A 12,643-nucleotide genomic window follows, 5' to 3' on the forward strand; every position below is an offset into this window, starting at 1 on the left:
GAGGAGGAGAAGGATAAGGAGGAGAAGAAGACGAAGAGGAAGAAGTAGAAGAAGTAGGAGAGGAAGTAGGAGGAGAAGAAGAAGAAGAAAAGAAGAACACTGTAAAAAGGGATTTGAACAATAAGTCATGATAACGTCGTTCTGTAATTTACTTCAACTTATCATTATGATTTATACATTTACAACTTAGTTGTATACATTTTCGGTAGTCCAACTCAGGTTTTTAAGCCAGTTCAATAAATTGTAATTTTCAAGAAGTCAATTGAACTTAATACTGTGAGTTATAATTATGGTTATCAAAAACTGCTGTTCCTCAAACGGCCACTTGAGAATTTAAAAGCGATTGCATTTCCATTGGACCCCCATTAAACTAATCCATTTAAATTGTATTGAGGCTTAAAGTTATGTATAATCGGGCCGTACCACGTCGCAAAAAGCGCACTGTCTGTCTGCTCCGCTGCATCAATGTAAAAACCAGACGGCGAACTAACCTAAACCACGCGGCGGATCAATACGTTTTTGACAGCCGGATCACAAATGTGACCCGGACCCTCCGCAGTACGTCGGTTCAGCGAACCAAGTGACTGATTGTTTCCTTCTGATTGCTGGCCCCGCCCTTATTGTGTCCACCTGTGTCTCGTTCCCCGTTGTCCAATCACCTCCACCTGCCTGTGTATTTAAACCCTGTTTGTATCATTCCCCAGTGTTGGATCGTACTGTTTGTTTTGTGTTTGTTGTCCTGGATTACCTGTAGTTCAGAATTAAATATTGGTTTGGATGTGGTGTCGGCATTTGGGTCCTCTCTCTCTCTCGCATCGACAACACATGACAAGATGCCACGAAATCCTGAAACTTGGACACATTTGTTTCAACTGATTTCTTTTCTGTTTACATTGACTTTTAAGGTTTTTCTCAGTCTGAACTTTTTGTTAATATTCTGTTTAACCACAGTCTGGAAGTTGTTAGGGATCTGCATGTTTTTATGTAAACTTTGTTTTAATGGAATAGATATGATTTGTTTGCCATAAAATATGGTGTTTCTTATAACTACATTTTCATTTGAAATGATGCATACTTTTAGGTCATTAACTAGGAAAGTAATGTCAACTTCCTTCTAACTTATATAAGAGTTGACATTACTTATTTGGACAAGTGAACAGAATGCATGATGATAAGTTATATATATTTTTAACTTTCATAGCTAGTGATGGTGAGATGAAGCCTCATGAGGCATCGAACCACTTCAGCCAATTAGTTCGAGAAAGGGTTCATTTCTCGAAGCTTCATGTGCTCACGAAACCACCTAGTGGCCAAGTGCATAATCACAGGCAGCTGTATCTGAACCACATAATGTAATGCATTGAATGTGTGTGTGTCTGTTATGGCTGTTGGGAATGACTATGAATTACAAAAATGTATGACCAAATAATTACTGTACATAAATTATCACATATGTGCATAATAAAATATTTTTAAAATGTATTCTGTGTGTGTAAATGTTCCCAAAATTGTAGTATCATATGATATGGCAGGTTGTGTAATAATGTTATGTCACTTTAGGAAAATGGCATGGGCTTAAGCAGGCAGAGGACAGTGAACGTGTGTGTGTAACTAGGAAGAGGGGACTGAATATGCTTGTGTAACTTGGACAGTGATGTACAGGACAGGGGACATTTTATTCATTTTTATTCAGAAATAACAGTTTCTCAACAGTTCCATCTTATCACCTATCCTTCTCTCCTCACTCTCCTAACTCTCCAAACTATCTCTCTAAACTCTCCAAACTCTCAACCAACAACCCACATGTTGAATGGAGCCTGAGGGGTTTATATTGCTGTCAAACCTCCCGGCAAAATCTGAACCACTTCCCGAAGCAGTCACCTGGTACAGCCGGGCAGCGAGGCTTCGTACGTCATCATTTTTGGCTCCTCCCCTAAATGAAGCAAGCCTCGATACGCGCTTCGAGGAAACGCCCCCTCCATTACTCGACACGCGCTTCGAAGCGTCGGCACATCTCGTAACAACACTATTCATAGCTAAGTTGACATTACTTATTTGGACAAGTGAACAGAATGCATGATGATAAGTTATATATATTTTGAACTTACATTGCTAAGTTGAACTAAGTTGTACTATACAGTCAAGTGAACGTACATAGAGCAATCGAAAGCTAAAGTGAACTAACGATCATGAGTTGTATCAAATTGTAAATCCAATTTGACTACACTTGAAAGTCTGCGGCAGCAATTGTACTTATGTTTTTAAGTTGAACCACATTGCTTTTTATTACAGTGAATGAGGAGGAGGAGAAGCAGAAGAAAAGCGATGGAGGAGAATGAGAAGGAGGAGCAGGAAGAGGAGGAGGAGGAGAAGAGGAGGAAGAAGAAGAAGGAAGGAGGAGGAGAAAGAGGAGGAGAAGAACAAGAAGGAGGAGGAGGGAGAGAAGGAGAAGTAGAAGGAAGAGAAAGAGGAAGAAGAAGAGGAAAAAGAAGAAGAAGGAGGAGGAGGAGGAGGAGAAGGAAGAAGAAGAAGAAGAGGAAGAAGAAGAAGGAGAGAAGAAGAAGGAGGAGGTAGAGAAAAAGAAGAGGAGGAGAAGAAGAATTAAATAAGAATTAGGAGGAGGAGAAGAAAAAGAAAACAATGGAGGAGATGGAGGAGGAAGAGGAGGAGTAGGAAGAAGAAGAAGAAGAAGAAGAAGAAGAAGAAGAAGAAGGAGGAGGAGAAAGAGTGTCCTTGTTGTGCTGCACTGAAGGCGTGTTTTAGTTCTCTCTACTAAATGTTCCGGGCTTTATTTTGAAAGGGTAGAAAATACACCCATAAAAAAACATCCTTCTGGGGTTCAGGAGGTTATTGTTTTATTGTTTTCATTTTTTTATTGTTTTCATTTTTTATTTATTTCCGTCGTCGGAGCGACGAGGCGTGAAAACACATCGGATCACAAATCAAAGAGAGAGAGACTCTTGAGTCTGTCAGCCACTCGACCCGACTCAAGTACCGATGGAGAGGGGTCACACACACACACACACACACACACACACACACTCACACTCACCTACACACACACACACACACACTCACACTCACTCACACACACACACACACACACACATTTACACACACACATACACACACAGCAGGGTTTAACCTCTGTATTTCCTCCTGGGAGTCAACAATTGTGTGTGTGTGTGCGTGTGTAGGGGGGGGGGGGGATTAACCCTCTGATGCCGCGGTGATGTCATCACTTCCTGTTGGGTCAGCTGACCTCACACTTCACGTTATCGGAGGAGACAGGCGGGTGGATCCTCTTAAAGGGATGGGAGCAACAAAAGGTTTCTGACCTCCAGACGACCCCCAAACACAACGGGGCATTCAGAGGCTCCTGAACGCATCGTTCAGTGGCTCAAACCGAAACCTTCAAAATAAAGTCACGAACTAAACTGTTAAACTAATCTCTGCACCTGGACTCAGATAATCTCAAACTAAACGACAGTACATTAAACTAAACTAACGTAACTTCAGACTTCAATGAATCAAACTTTACTGAAGTGAATGTGAGCTCATTTCAACTCCGGCTTAGTCAAGCTTAACGAAATGAAACTAACATAAACTCACTTAAAATAAACCTGATCTAAACCCTAAGTAAACATAGAGTTTAACTCAAAGTAAAGTAAACTAAACCTCAAACCTACAATTCAACCAACTCAAACTCAAACTTAACCCAAATTTAACCTGATCTTGACTGAACGTACTGTAGAACTCAACTTAGTTAAGTTAAACCGAGCTAAAACAAACCGAACTTAACTTATTAATGCAACGTAAATCTGATCAAGTCATCTCAGATTTAACTAAACGACAATAAACTGAACCAAACCTGAACCTGACTTAATCTGAACTCCACCGTTAAACTAAAATAAACTAAAATAAACCGGTGAGTCAAAGTCTGAACCACAAAATGGCGTCCTGCTGCAGCGCCGCCGCTCAGTGAGAGTTTAACACGTTTCTGTCTCTGCAAATGATGTCATCACGACGTCAACTCACTGGGAGACACTGGGAGACACTGGGACACACTGGGAGATACTGGGAGACACTGGGAGATACTTGGAGATACTGGGAGATACTGGGAGACACTGGGAGATACTGGGAGACATTGAGAGACATCAGGAGCCACTTGGAGCCACTGGGAGACACTGGGAGACACTAGGAGATACTGGGAGATACTGGGAGATACTGGGAGACACTGGGAGATACTGGGAGACACTGGGAGACACTGGGAGACACTGGGAGACACTGGGAGATACTGAGAGACATTGAGAGACATCAGGAGACACTTGGAGCCACTGGGAGACACTGGGAGACACTAGGAGATACTGGAAGACACTGGGAGATAATTGGAGAGACTGGGAGACACTGTGAGACACTGGGAGCTACTGGAAGACACTTTGAGCTACTGGGAGACACTGGGAGCTACTGGGAGACACTGGGAGATAATTGGAGAGACTGGGAGACACTGTGAGACACTGGGAGCTACTGGGAGATACTGGTAGCTACTGGGAGACACTGGAAGAAACTGGGAGATACTCCACACACCACAACTGAGAATCACGTCTTTTCCCTTCACCCAGGAGACCGTTGACGGCTCACGGCTAATGTTTAGCGGCTAATGCTAACAGCTATCAGTTTCTCTGTGTGTTTGTAACTTTGTGTTTCTGGTGCTGCTGCCCGTCTCGTTCAGGTCTCCCTCGGAAAAGAGATGTTTAATCTCAATGGAACTCGTCTGGTAAATAAAGGTTTACAAATAATAATAATAAAAGCTAACGGCTAACGGCTAACAGCTAACGGCTAACAGCTAACGGTTAACGGCTATTTTATCTCCCGCTGATCCCCTCTTTCTCCTCCATCTTTCTACCCCTCCTCCCCTCCTCCCCCTCCACTCTCTCTTTTCTCTCTCATAATTGCATCAGTTTATTTTTCTCTCTAATATTTGATCCGTTTTTCCTCCATAAAGTGTCTCATTAAAATTAATCACAGGCTGCATTATATCGCTACCTGTGGTGAAAAGTGACAGATTCACCCAACGCTGCCACTGGTGAAGGAGGCTGAGAGTGTGTGTGAGTGTGTGTGTGAGTGTGTGTGTGTGTGTGAGTGTGTGAGAGTGTGAGTGTGTAAATGTGTCTGTGTGTGAGTGAGTGTGTATGAGTATGTATGAGTGTTTGTGTGTGTGTGTGTAAGTGTGTGAGTTTGTTTGAGTGTGTGTGTGTGAGAGTGTGTATGAGTGAGTGTGTCTGTGTGAGTGTGTATGAGTGTGTGTGTGTGAGTGAAAGGGTGGGAGGAAAGAGAAAAATGGCGTCGCTCTCTGTGTCAAAACCATCAGGTATATTTGCCTTTTTTTCTTCTTCTTCTTCTTCTTCTTCTTCTTCTTCTTCTTCTTCTTCTTCTTCTTTATCTCTTTCTCTTTAACATTAACAGATGAACTCCGTGAAATCTGCGGAGGATTTTAATTACTTTTCTCCTATTATATTCTAATTTCTTATTTTAATCATTAATTAAAGTCGAGAGAGTTAAACTGTCAGGTTGGATAAGTCGTCACAAAGTTCTTAAACTACTTTATTCAAACAGACTTATTTTAACCATGATTTAATTTAATTTACATTTTATCCATCACAATCACAAAGTGTGTTATTTAAAAAGCTAAATCTGCCTTTATGTGATGCTAATAGCATAATTATGCCGTAATAAGACCATATACATACCTGTTAATGTTAAACACTTGTCAATAGAACATTAGTTAAAGCTTCAAAAGTTCCTTTTAATTAAATAAAAACACATTAATTGAGTGAAATTAAACGATGATGTCATCGGTAAAGGTTAATATTTATAATGCTTGAGCTCTTTGCAACAAACCAGTTCAATAAAAACTTTATTCAAACTCACACGTTTACTTTTTAAATTGTTTTTAAAGAGCCGTGTTTGTGTCTCTCACCTCTTGAGTGTTTTAAAGGTCACGTGACAGGAGCTCAGCTGGAGGTGTGCTATTGCGTAACAGCAGCAACGGACCAATCGGTGGGCTCCGTGTCTTGAGAGGTTACATCACTAGGTTTTTTATGAATAGAGGTCCGAAGCCTTCGAGGTCTCAAACCTGTAGCCGAGCCACGAACGTTACACCGGGAAGGGAAGAAGGAGAGAGGAAGAACAAGCTGAATGACCTCCGGTGACCTCTGGTGACTTTTGGGCCTCTGAATAAAGGAAGATTCCACCGCGTCGTTCCTGTCGACCTGCTGTTTGCCTCTTAACCCCCGATCACCTCAACACACACACACACACACACACACACACACACACACACCTGCTGAGTCTTTAGGCTGTGTTTCCTGTTTCCTGTGAGTGTGTGTGTGTGTTTGTTGCGTCCCGCCGTGCCGCTGACCTGCTGACCAGCGTCGCTAATTAAGCAGCTTTGTCTCTCTCACTGCAGGCGACCCCCCCATCTCCGCCTCTGATTGGCCGGGAGGAGGAAATATACAAAACACTTACTTACACACACACACACACACACACACACACACACACACACACACACACACACACACACACACACACACACAGGAAACAGCAGCTTTTGTTGTGAAGGTTTGTGTGTGTGTGTGTGTGCGTGTGTGCGTTCAGGTGGAAGAGGTTGGTGTTGGCAGGTGAGCTCCATCTTTGTTCTTTTAATCCTAAAATCATTTCATGTTTTTTTAAATAAAACGTTGAACATACCGTAACAATATTTGATTTGGCTGCAAAATATTTACTCACAAGTTCCTTCTTTTCTACAACAACAACAAGAGCCGGCGACTTAATCAAACTGAACTTCAGTCAGTTTGGCTTCCTCGTGACTCCAAAAGAGTGCAAGGTTAAAAGATGTAATTAAAACATGGAAGATATGAAAATGTATAAATATAATATGATGCACAAACGAATGAAAGTGTGTATTTAAAAGATCACAGTTCTTCGTTCAGAGGAATGTTCTTGTATTAAATATAAAATATCTTCAAATAATTATTAAATTATCTCAGAAATACACAATATTTTTTTTATTTTTATATTTGTTACAATATTTTTGTATTATTGTTTAGTGATTAAACCCTAAACATATTTGTCACAACCTCAAAATAAGAATGTCATTAAAGATTTTTAACTTTATCTCAGAAATACATGTTTTATTCGATATTATTATATTTTGTATATATTTTTTAAATACTATTAAATGTTACTATTTTGTCCATTAAAACTTTAAAATATATTCATAATCTCAAAATAAGAATACCATCAAATAATTTTTATATTATCTCAAAAATAAATGTTTTAGAGAATATTATTATACTTCTAAAATATTTACAAATATTTTTGTTATGTTATTATTTAGTGATTAAATCCTAAAAATATTTTTCACAACCTCAAAATAAAAACATCATCAAATAGTATTTACATTATATCAGAAATACAGATTTTAGAGAATATTATTATATTCTTTTTAAATATTTGTTATGTTATTATTTAGTGATTAAACCTCTTTAAAATATTATAATAAAATAATGACATTATCTCAGAAATACATATTTTAGAGAATATTATTGTATTCCTAAAATAGTATTTAGTGAACCAAACCCCAAAAATATTTGTCACAACCTCAGAAAAATATTTGTTTCCTCTTTCTATCAAAGTTTTCAGAAGTTCCCCAAAAGAAAAAAAGTCCATCTCATGAGGAAGATGATGATTAAGAAGATGATGAAGATTATGATGAGGGTATTATGCAGTTCTCCAGGTTTAAACATCCTACGTGGAAAAAAGAAACAATGGGAATGTTTTCACTTTTCCTCCAAGTTCTTTCCCATGAGCGTGTTTCCTTTCCTTCTCTCCTTCCCTCCTCCCCTCCCCTCCTCTCCTCTCCCACAGCTGACTGATCAGCTGAGAGCCCCCCCCGCTGTCTCTTTATGCGTCTCCCTCCGGTGAGGCTCCACCTGTCCCCCCCTCTCAGAGTGCGTGTCTCCGGGTTAAGTCCACAGCCCGCCGGGTGTCTCCTGGTCCTTTGTGCCCCGGGACAAAGGCTCCGCCCCCGGGTCCTCAGAGGGAGCTGTCGGCCGCCGACACTGAGAGAACAACATGCAGACTGACATGAGTCCAAACACCGAGACCCTCATCTTCATCATCATCTTCATCTTTATTAGGATTTTTAAATTAATTTTAAATTTTTTTTACGACTTGTTGGTGATTGAGTTAAAACTTTATCACTTTTGTTAATTTTTAACAGAAAGAAAATAACTTTTTAGGTTTACCCCCCCCCCAAATATCATCAAAATATCATTAAGCTTTATTCTTAAACATGTTTTTTTATTTATTATATGATGTTATTAAATATTTGACTTATAAGTACTGAATAAAAAAAAATTGAAATACTTTTATATTACTAAAAGTATTACATATACTTAAATATACAAAAGTAAAAAAATACTCATTATGCAGATTAATATTTTTTATTCTTTTATATCACTTTAATGCTGCGGCTCATTTTAATGAGTTTATATTCTGGCACTTTAATCTGTAATAATACATAAGGAGAAGAAAAAGAAGAAGAAGAAGAAGCAGAAAAATAAGAAGAAGATGAAGAAGGAGGAGGAGGAGGAGGAGAAGAAGAAGATGATGAAGGAGGAGGAGGAGGAGAAGAAGGAGAGAAGAAGAAGAAAACGCTGCGATGGTTAAACATACCTCTTGAAGCGAGGACGTGAAGAAGAGGAGGAAGAGGAGGAAGAAGAACACATATTGGCCGTCAGCCTCACTTCATTTATTCCCATCAGATTTGATTTGATTGGTGACACAAAGTTAATTTTACTCTGAAGGTGTGAAGAGAAGAAGTTTGGCTCTCGTCCAATGGAGCTCTTCCACGACGGTGCATTCAAAAACCTCCGCGCACCGTGGGAAGAAACAGAACTGACTTTGTGACCTTTTTATTTTCTTCTGCGATTTTTTTTTAGATTTACTCAAGTTTAATGTGTTCATGTAGACTTTGAAGTACTTGTACCCACTATTACATATATATATATACATGTATCTGAAACCTTTAATTACTTATATAAACTAAATATAATGAGTTAACAATGACAGTATATAAAGTATTTTAAATGAGCATCAATAATATATATTATTATACTTTTGGTACTTTTTAATGCAGATACTTGTATTGTTTGATGTGTAACAGAAGTATGTGGAGCGTCTTCTCTCCGGTGGTCTGGTTTACTGATGGAGGTCACGTAGAGGATCAGGACTACACCGAGACCCGGTTTAGGACCAGATACAAGTTCCTCACTGTCACTTTAAGTAAATAATCTTCCATCACCGTGGACTCCAGCCGACGGATGATTATTATTCTAATATAATGTCTCTTTGTCTCCAGCTCAGAGGAACGTCTCGGCCCTTCAAAATAAAACAACTGCAGACTGTTTGTTCTTCTGTTATCGTGTTAGCGCCATCAGGGCCGACGGCACACACTCAACTCTGAGGCTTTTGGTTCCCAGCGGGGAAAATGAGAGAAAGCAGAAAGACCCTCTTCCCTCCTGCAGGATTTAGGTTGACCTCTGACCCAGAGGCCGCTCTCCAACACACACTCATCCGTAAAGATCCGATATCAGCGCGACACACATCTACAACCCACCTGAGAGAGAACGCTGAGGGGCCGCGCTCCGCTTTCACCCAGTCTCAACACGTCAATCGACACACTGCAATTAGCCCAACACACACACACACACGCACACACACACACACACACACACACACACACACACACACACACACACACACACACACACACACACACACACACACACATAGAGCCAAAAGTGAGATGTCATTGGACTGACCCTCTGTTCACACCAAGACACTGATAACAGGATAAATGTTCCCGTAGCGGCGTTAAGTGACGTTAGAACTTTAAACCACGAACGAGTGTTTTGTATTAATCCCCCGCTAAAAATAGTCCCAAAATATATCATTTTAATTTTAATAAGTCACTCTATGTACTCTTTGTTTTGATTTAAACACTGTACAGCTTTAAAGAAACTAATGACTTCGTATAGAAGTCTATGCTTCACGTGTTGAAGCTGCATTCTCTCTCCTGACCACCAGGGGGCGACTTCTCTGGTTGTATAGAAGTCTCTGCTTCATGTGTTAAAGCTGTTTGGTTATAACTAAACATCTAAAATGGCTTCAGACCCCAAACATCACCTCTCTGATTCCACCTGTAAATATCACACTCCAAATATTTTGAGTGTGTGTGTGTCTGTGTGTTGTGTGTGTGTGATATTCATACATCGCTATGGAGACGTGAACACAAACACAGTTTAGCAGCTTGCAGATTCGAGTGGCTGCATATGTTCTAATTATATCTCCTCCATGTTTCATCGGTCAGTCACTATCAGTCATACATTCTGTGTGTGTGTGTGTGTGTCTTTGTGTGTGTGTGTGTCTTTGTGTGAGTGTGTTCTGGCTGCAGCCAATCTGTTAAAAAAGCAAACGTCGCTAATTCCTCGTCGTTCTCCATTACCTCAGATCTTTCCCCTGAGACGAGCAACACTGACGGACGGATGGAAAGTGTGTGTGTGTGTTAAAGGTGTGTGTGTGTGTTAGAGGTGTGTGTGTTAATGGTGTGTGTGTGTGTTCGTGCTGATGGATTATGGGAAACCCTCTGGATGGTATCAAACCAAAGACTCAACAACAGCTCAACACCTCGACAGCCAAACAGCAGAAGTCCTGAGCATCTGTAGCTTGTTTTAGTCGGCTGCTCCACCCGGAGGGGTGGAGCTACAGAGGGGGAGGGGGGGGGGGGTCCAACTGAAATAGTATTTTGTAGAGTTTAAGGCTTAATGTTTAAGAGGAGGGGAAAAAAGAAGAAGACTATGAACAGGAAAAACAGGAATAACAGGAAGTAGAAGAACAAGAAGAACAGAAAAAACAAGAAGAACAAGAAGGAGAACAAGAACAACAAGAACAATAAAAAGAAGAAGAACAGGAAGCACAGGAAGAACAGGAAGAACCAGAACAACAAGAAGAACAGGAAGAACAAGAAGAACAAGGAGAAGAAGAAGAAGAAGAAGAACAGGAAGAAGAAGAAGAACAACAAGAACAAGAAGAACAATAACAAGAAAAAGAGGAAGAACCACAGACAGGAAGTGAGACTAGCGTGTGCATTTATTTGTTCACATTCCAGAACTAGGTCCTTTAAATTACTTCCTGTAATGAATCATTAAACTATGACATCGCTCGGTGTTCATTAAACTATGACATCACGTGGTGTGTACTCATCAGTAACACTCTCTAAACCCCGCCCCCTCCCATTGGCCCCGCCCCCTTCCCTCCCAAGACACAGCCAGCGACTCAGCCCGCCGCGGAGCTGCTTGTAAAACCACAGAAGAAGACCCGCGCGGGGTCCGTTGCCGCGGCGACCTCCGCCCGCGGTGACCGGCCGGCGCGGCGTCCGGCGAACAGGAAGTGAAACTTAAGTGATTTTAATATCAGGACTGGAGGGAATAAAATGGCCCTCATCAATATTGATGCTGTTCGTTAATTAGACTTCACATCTCCGGCTCACAGACACACACCGAGGGCACTGTGATTGGACGGCCGCCACCGCCTGTGTGTGTGTGTGTGTGTGTGTGTGTTAGGACAGACTGAGGGCACCAAGCATTGGAGAACAGCCACTGTGTGTGTGTGTGTGTGTTTGTAAGTGTGAATGTGTTTAAATCATGGACACACTGTGGTTTAATAAGGAGGTTTCTCTCTGTGTGTGTGTGTGTGTGTGTTGAAATAAATCACTGTGTACTGTAACTGTGTGTGTGTGTGTGTGTGTGGGTCCATCGTTGAATGAATCCAGCCAGGTCCATCTGTTTGGCAGGAGACATGAATGTGAGGCCATCTGTGCTCTCAGAGAGTGTGTGTGTGTGTGTGTGTGTGTGTTAGTGTGTATGTGTGTGTGTTGGCCCTGAGGTGCAGTGTGTAAGAGGCAGAGGTGATAAGAGCATACATAGTCACACACACATCATTCACTACAACTCTGAAGTTCTCACTTCTCAAACAGGACAAGCTGGGATCACAGTGTGTGTGAGTGTGTGTGTGAGTGTGTGTGAGTGTGTGTGAGTGTGTGAGTGTGTGTGAGTGTGTGTGTGTGAGAGTGAGTGTGTGTGTGTATGTCTGTGTGAGCCTGTGTGTGTTTCCGACAGCTGATGCTCACTGCTACACACTCCACGAGACAGAAGAAGAAGAAGAAGAAGAAGAAGAAGAAGAAGAAGAAGAAGAAGAAGAAGAAGAAGAAGAATTGATTGGTGGAGGTTGGCCAAGTTCAACAACATACACCTGGAGAGGTTTCGACACACACACACACACACACATACAAACACACACACAGCTGGCCCATCAGGAATAATAGATGCTCTCAGAGTTTATTTTCACAGCGATCGGAGCTGAAAGAAGATTTGGAAGAACATCCACATGACAGAGTGTGTGTGCGTGTGTGTGTGTGGTGTGTGTATGTGTGTGTCTGTCTGTGTGCAAATCTGCCCCGTTAAATAAACACACACTCAGACGGTAACGTACACATACAGGAACAGCTGGTAACACA

This window comes from Pseudoliparis swirei, chromosome 11 (genome assembly GCF_029220125.1).
Source record: "Pseudoliparis swirei isolate HS2019 ecotype Mariana Trench chromosome 11, NWPU_hadal_v1, whole genome shotgun sequence".
Lineage (NCBI taxonomy): Eukaryota > Metazoa > Chordata > Actinopteri > Perciformes > Liparidae > Pseudoliparis > Pseudoliparis swirei.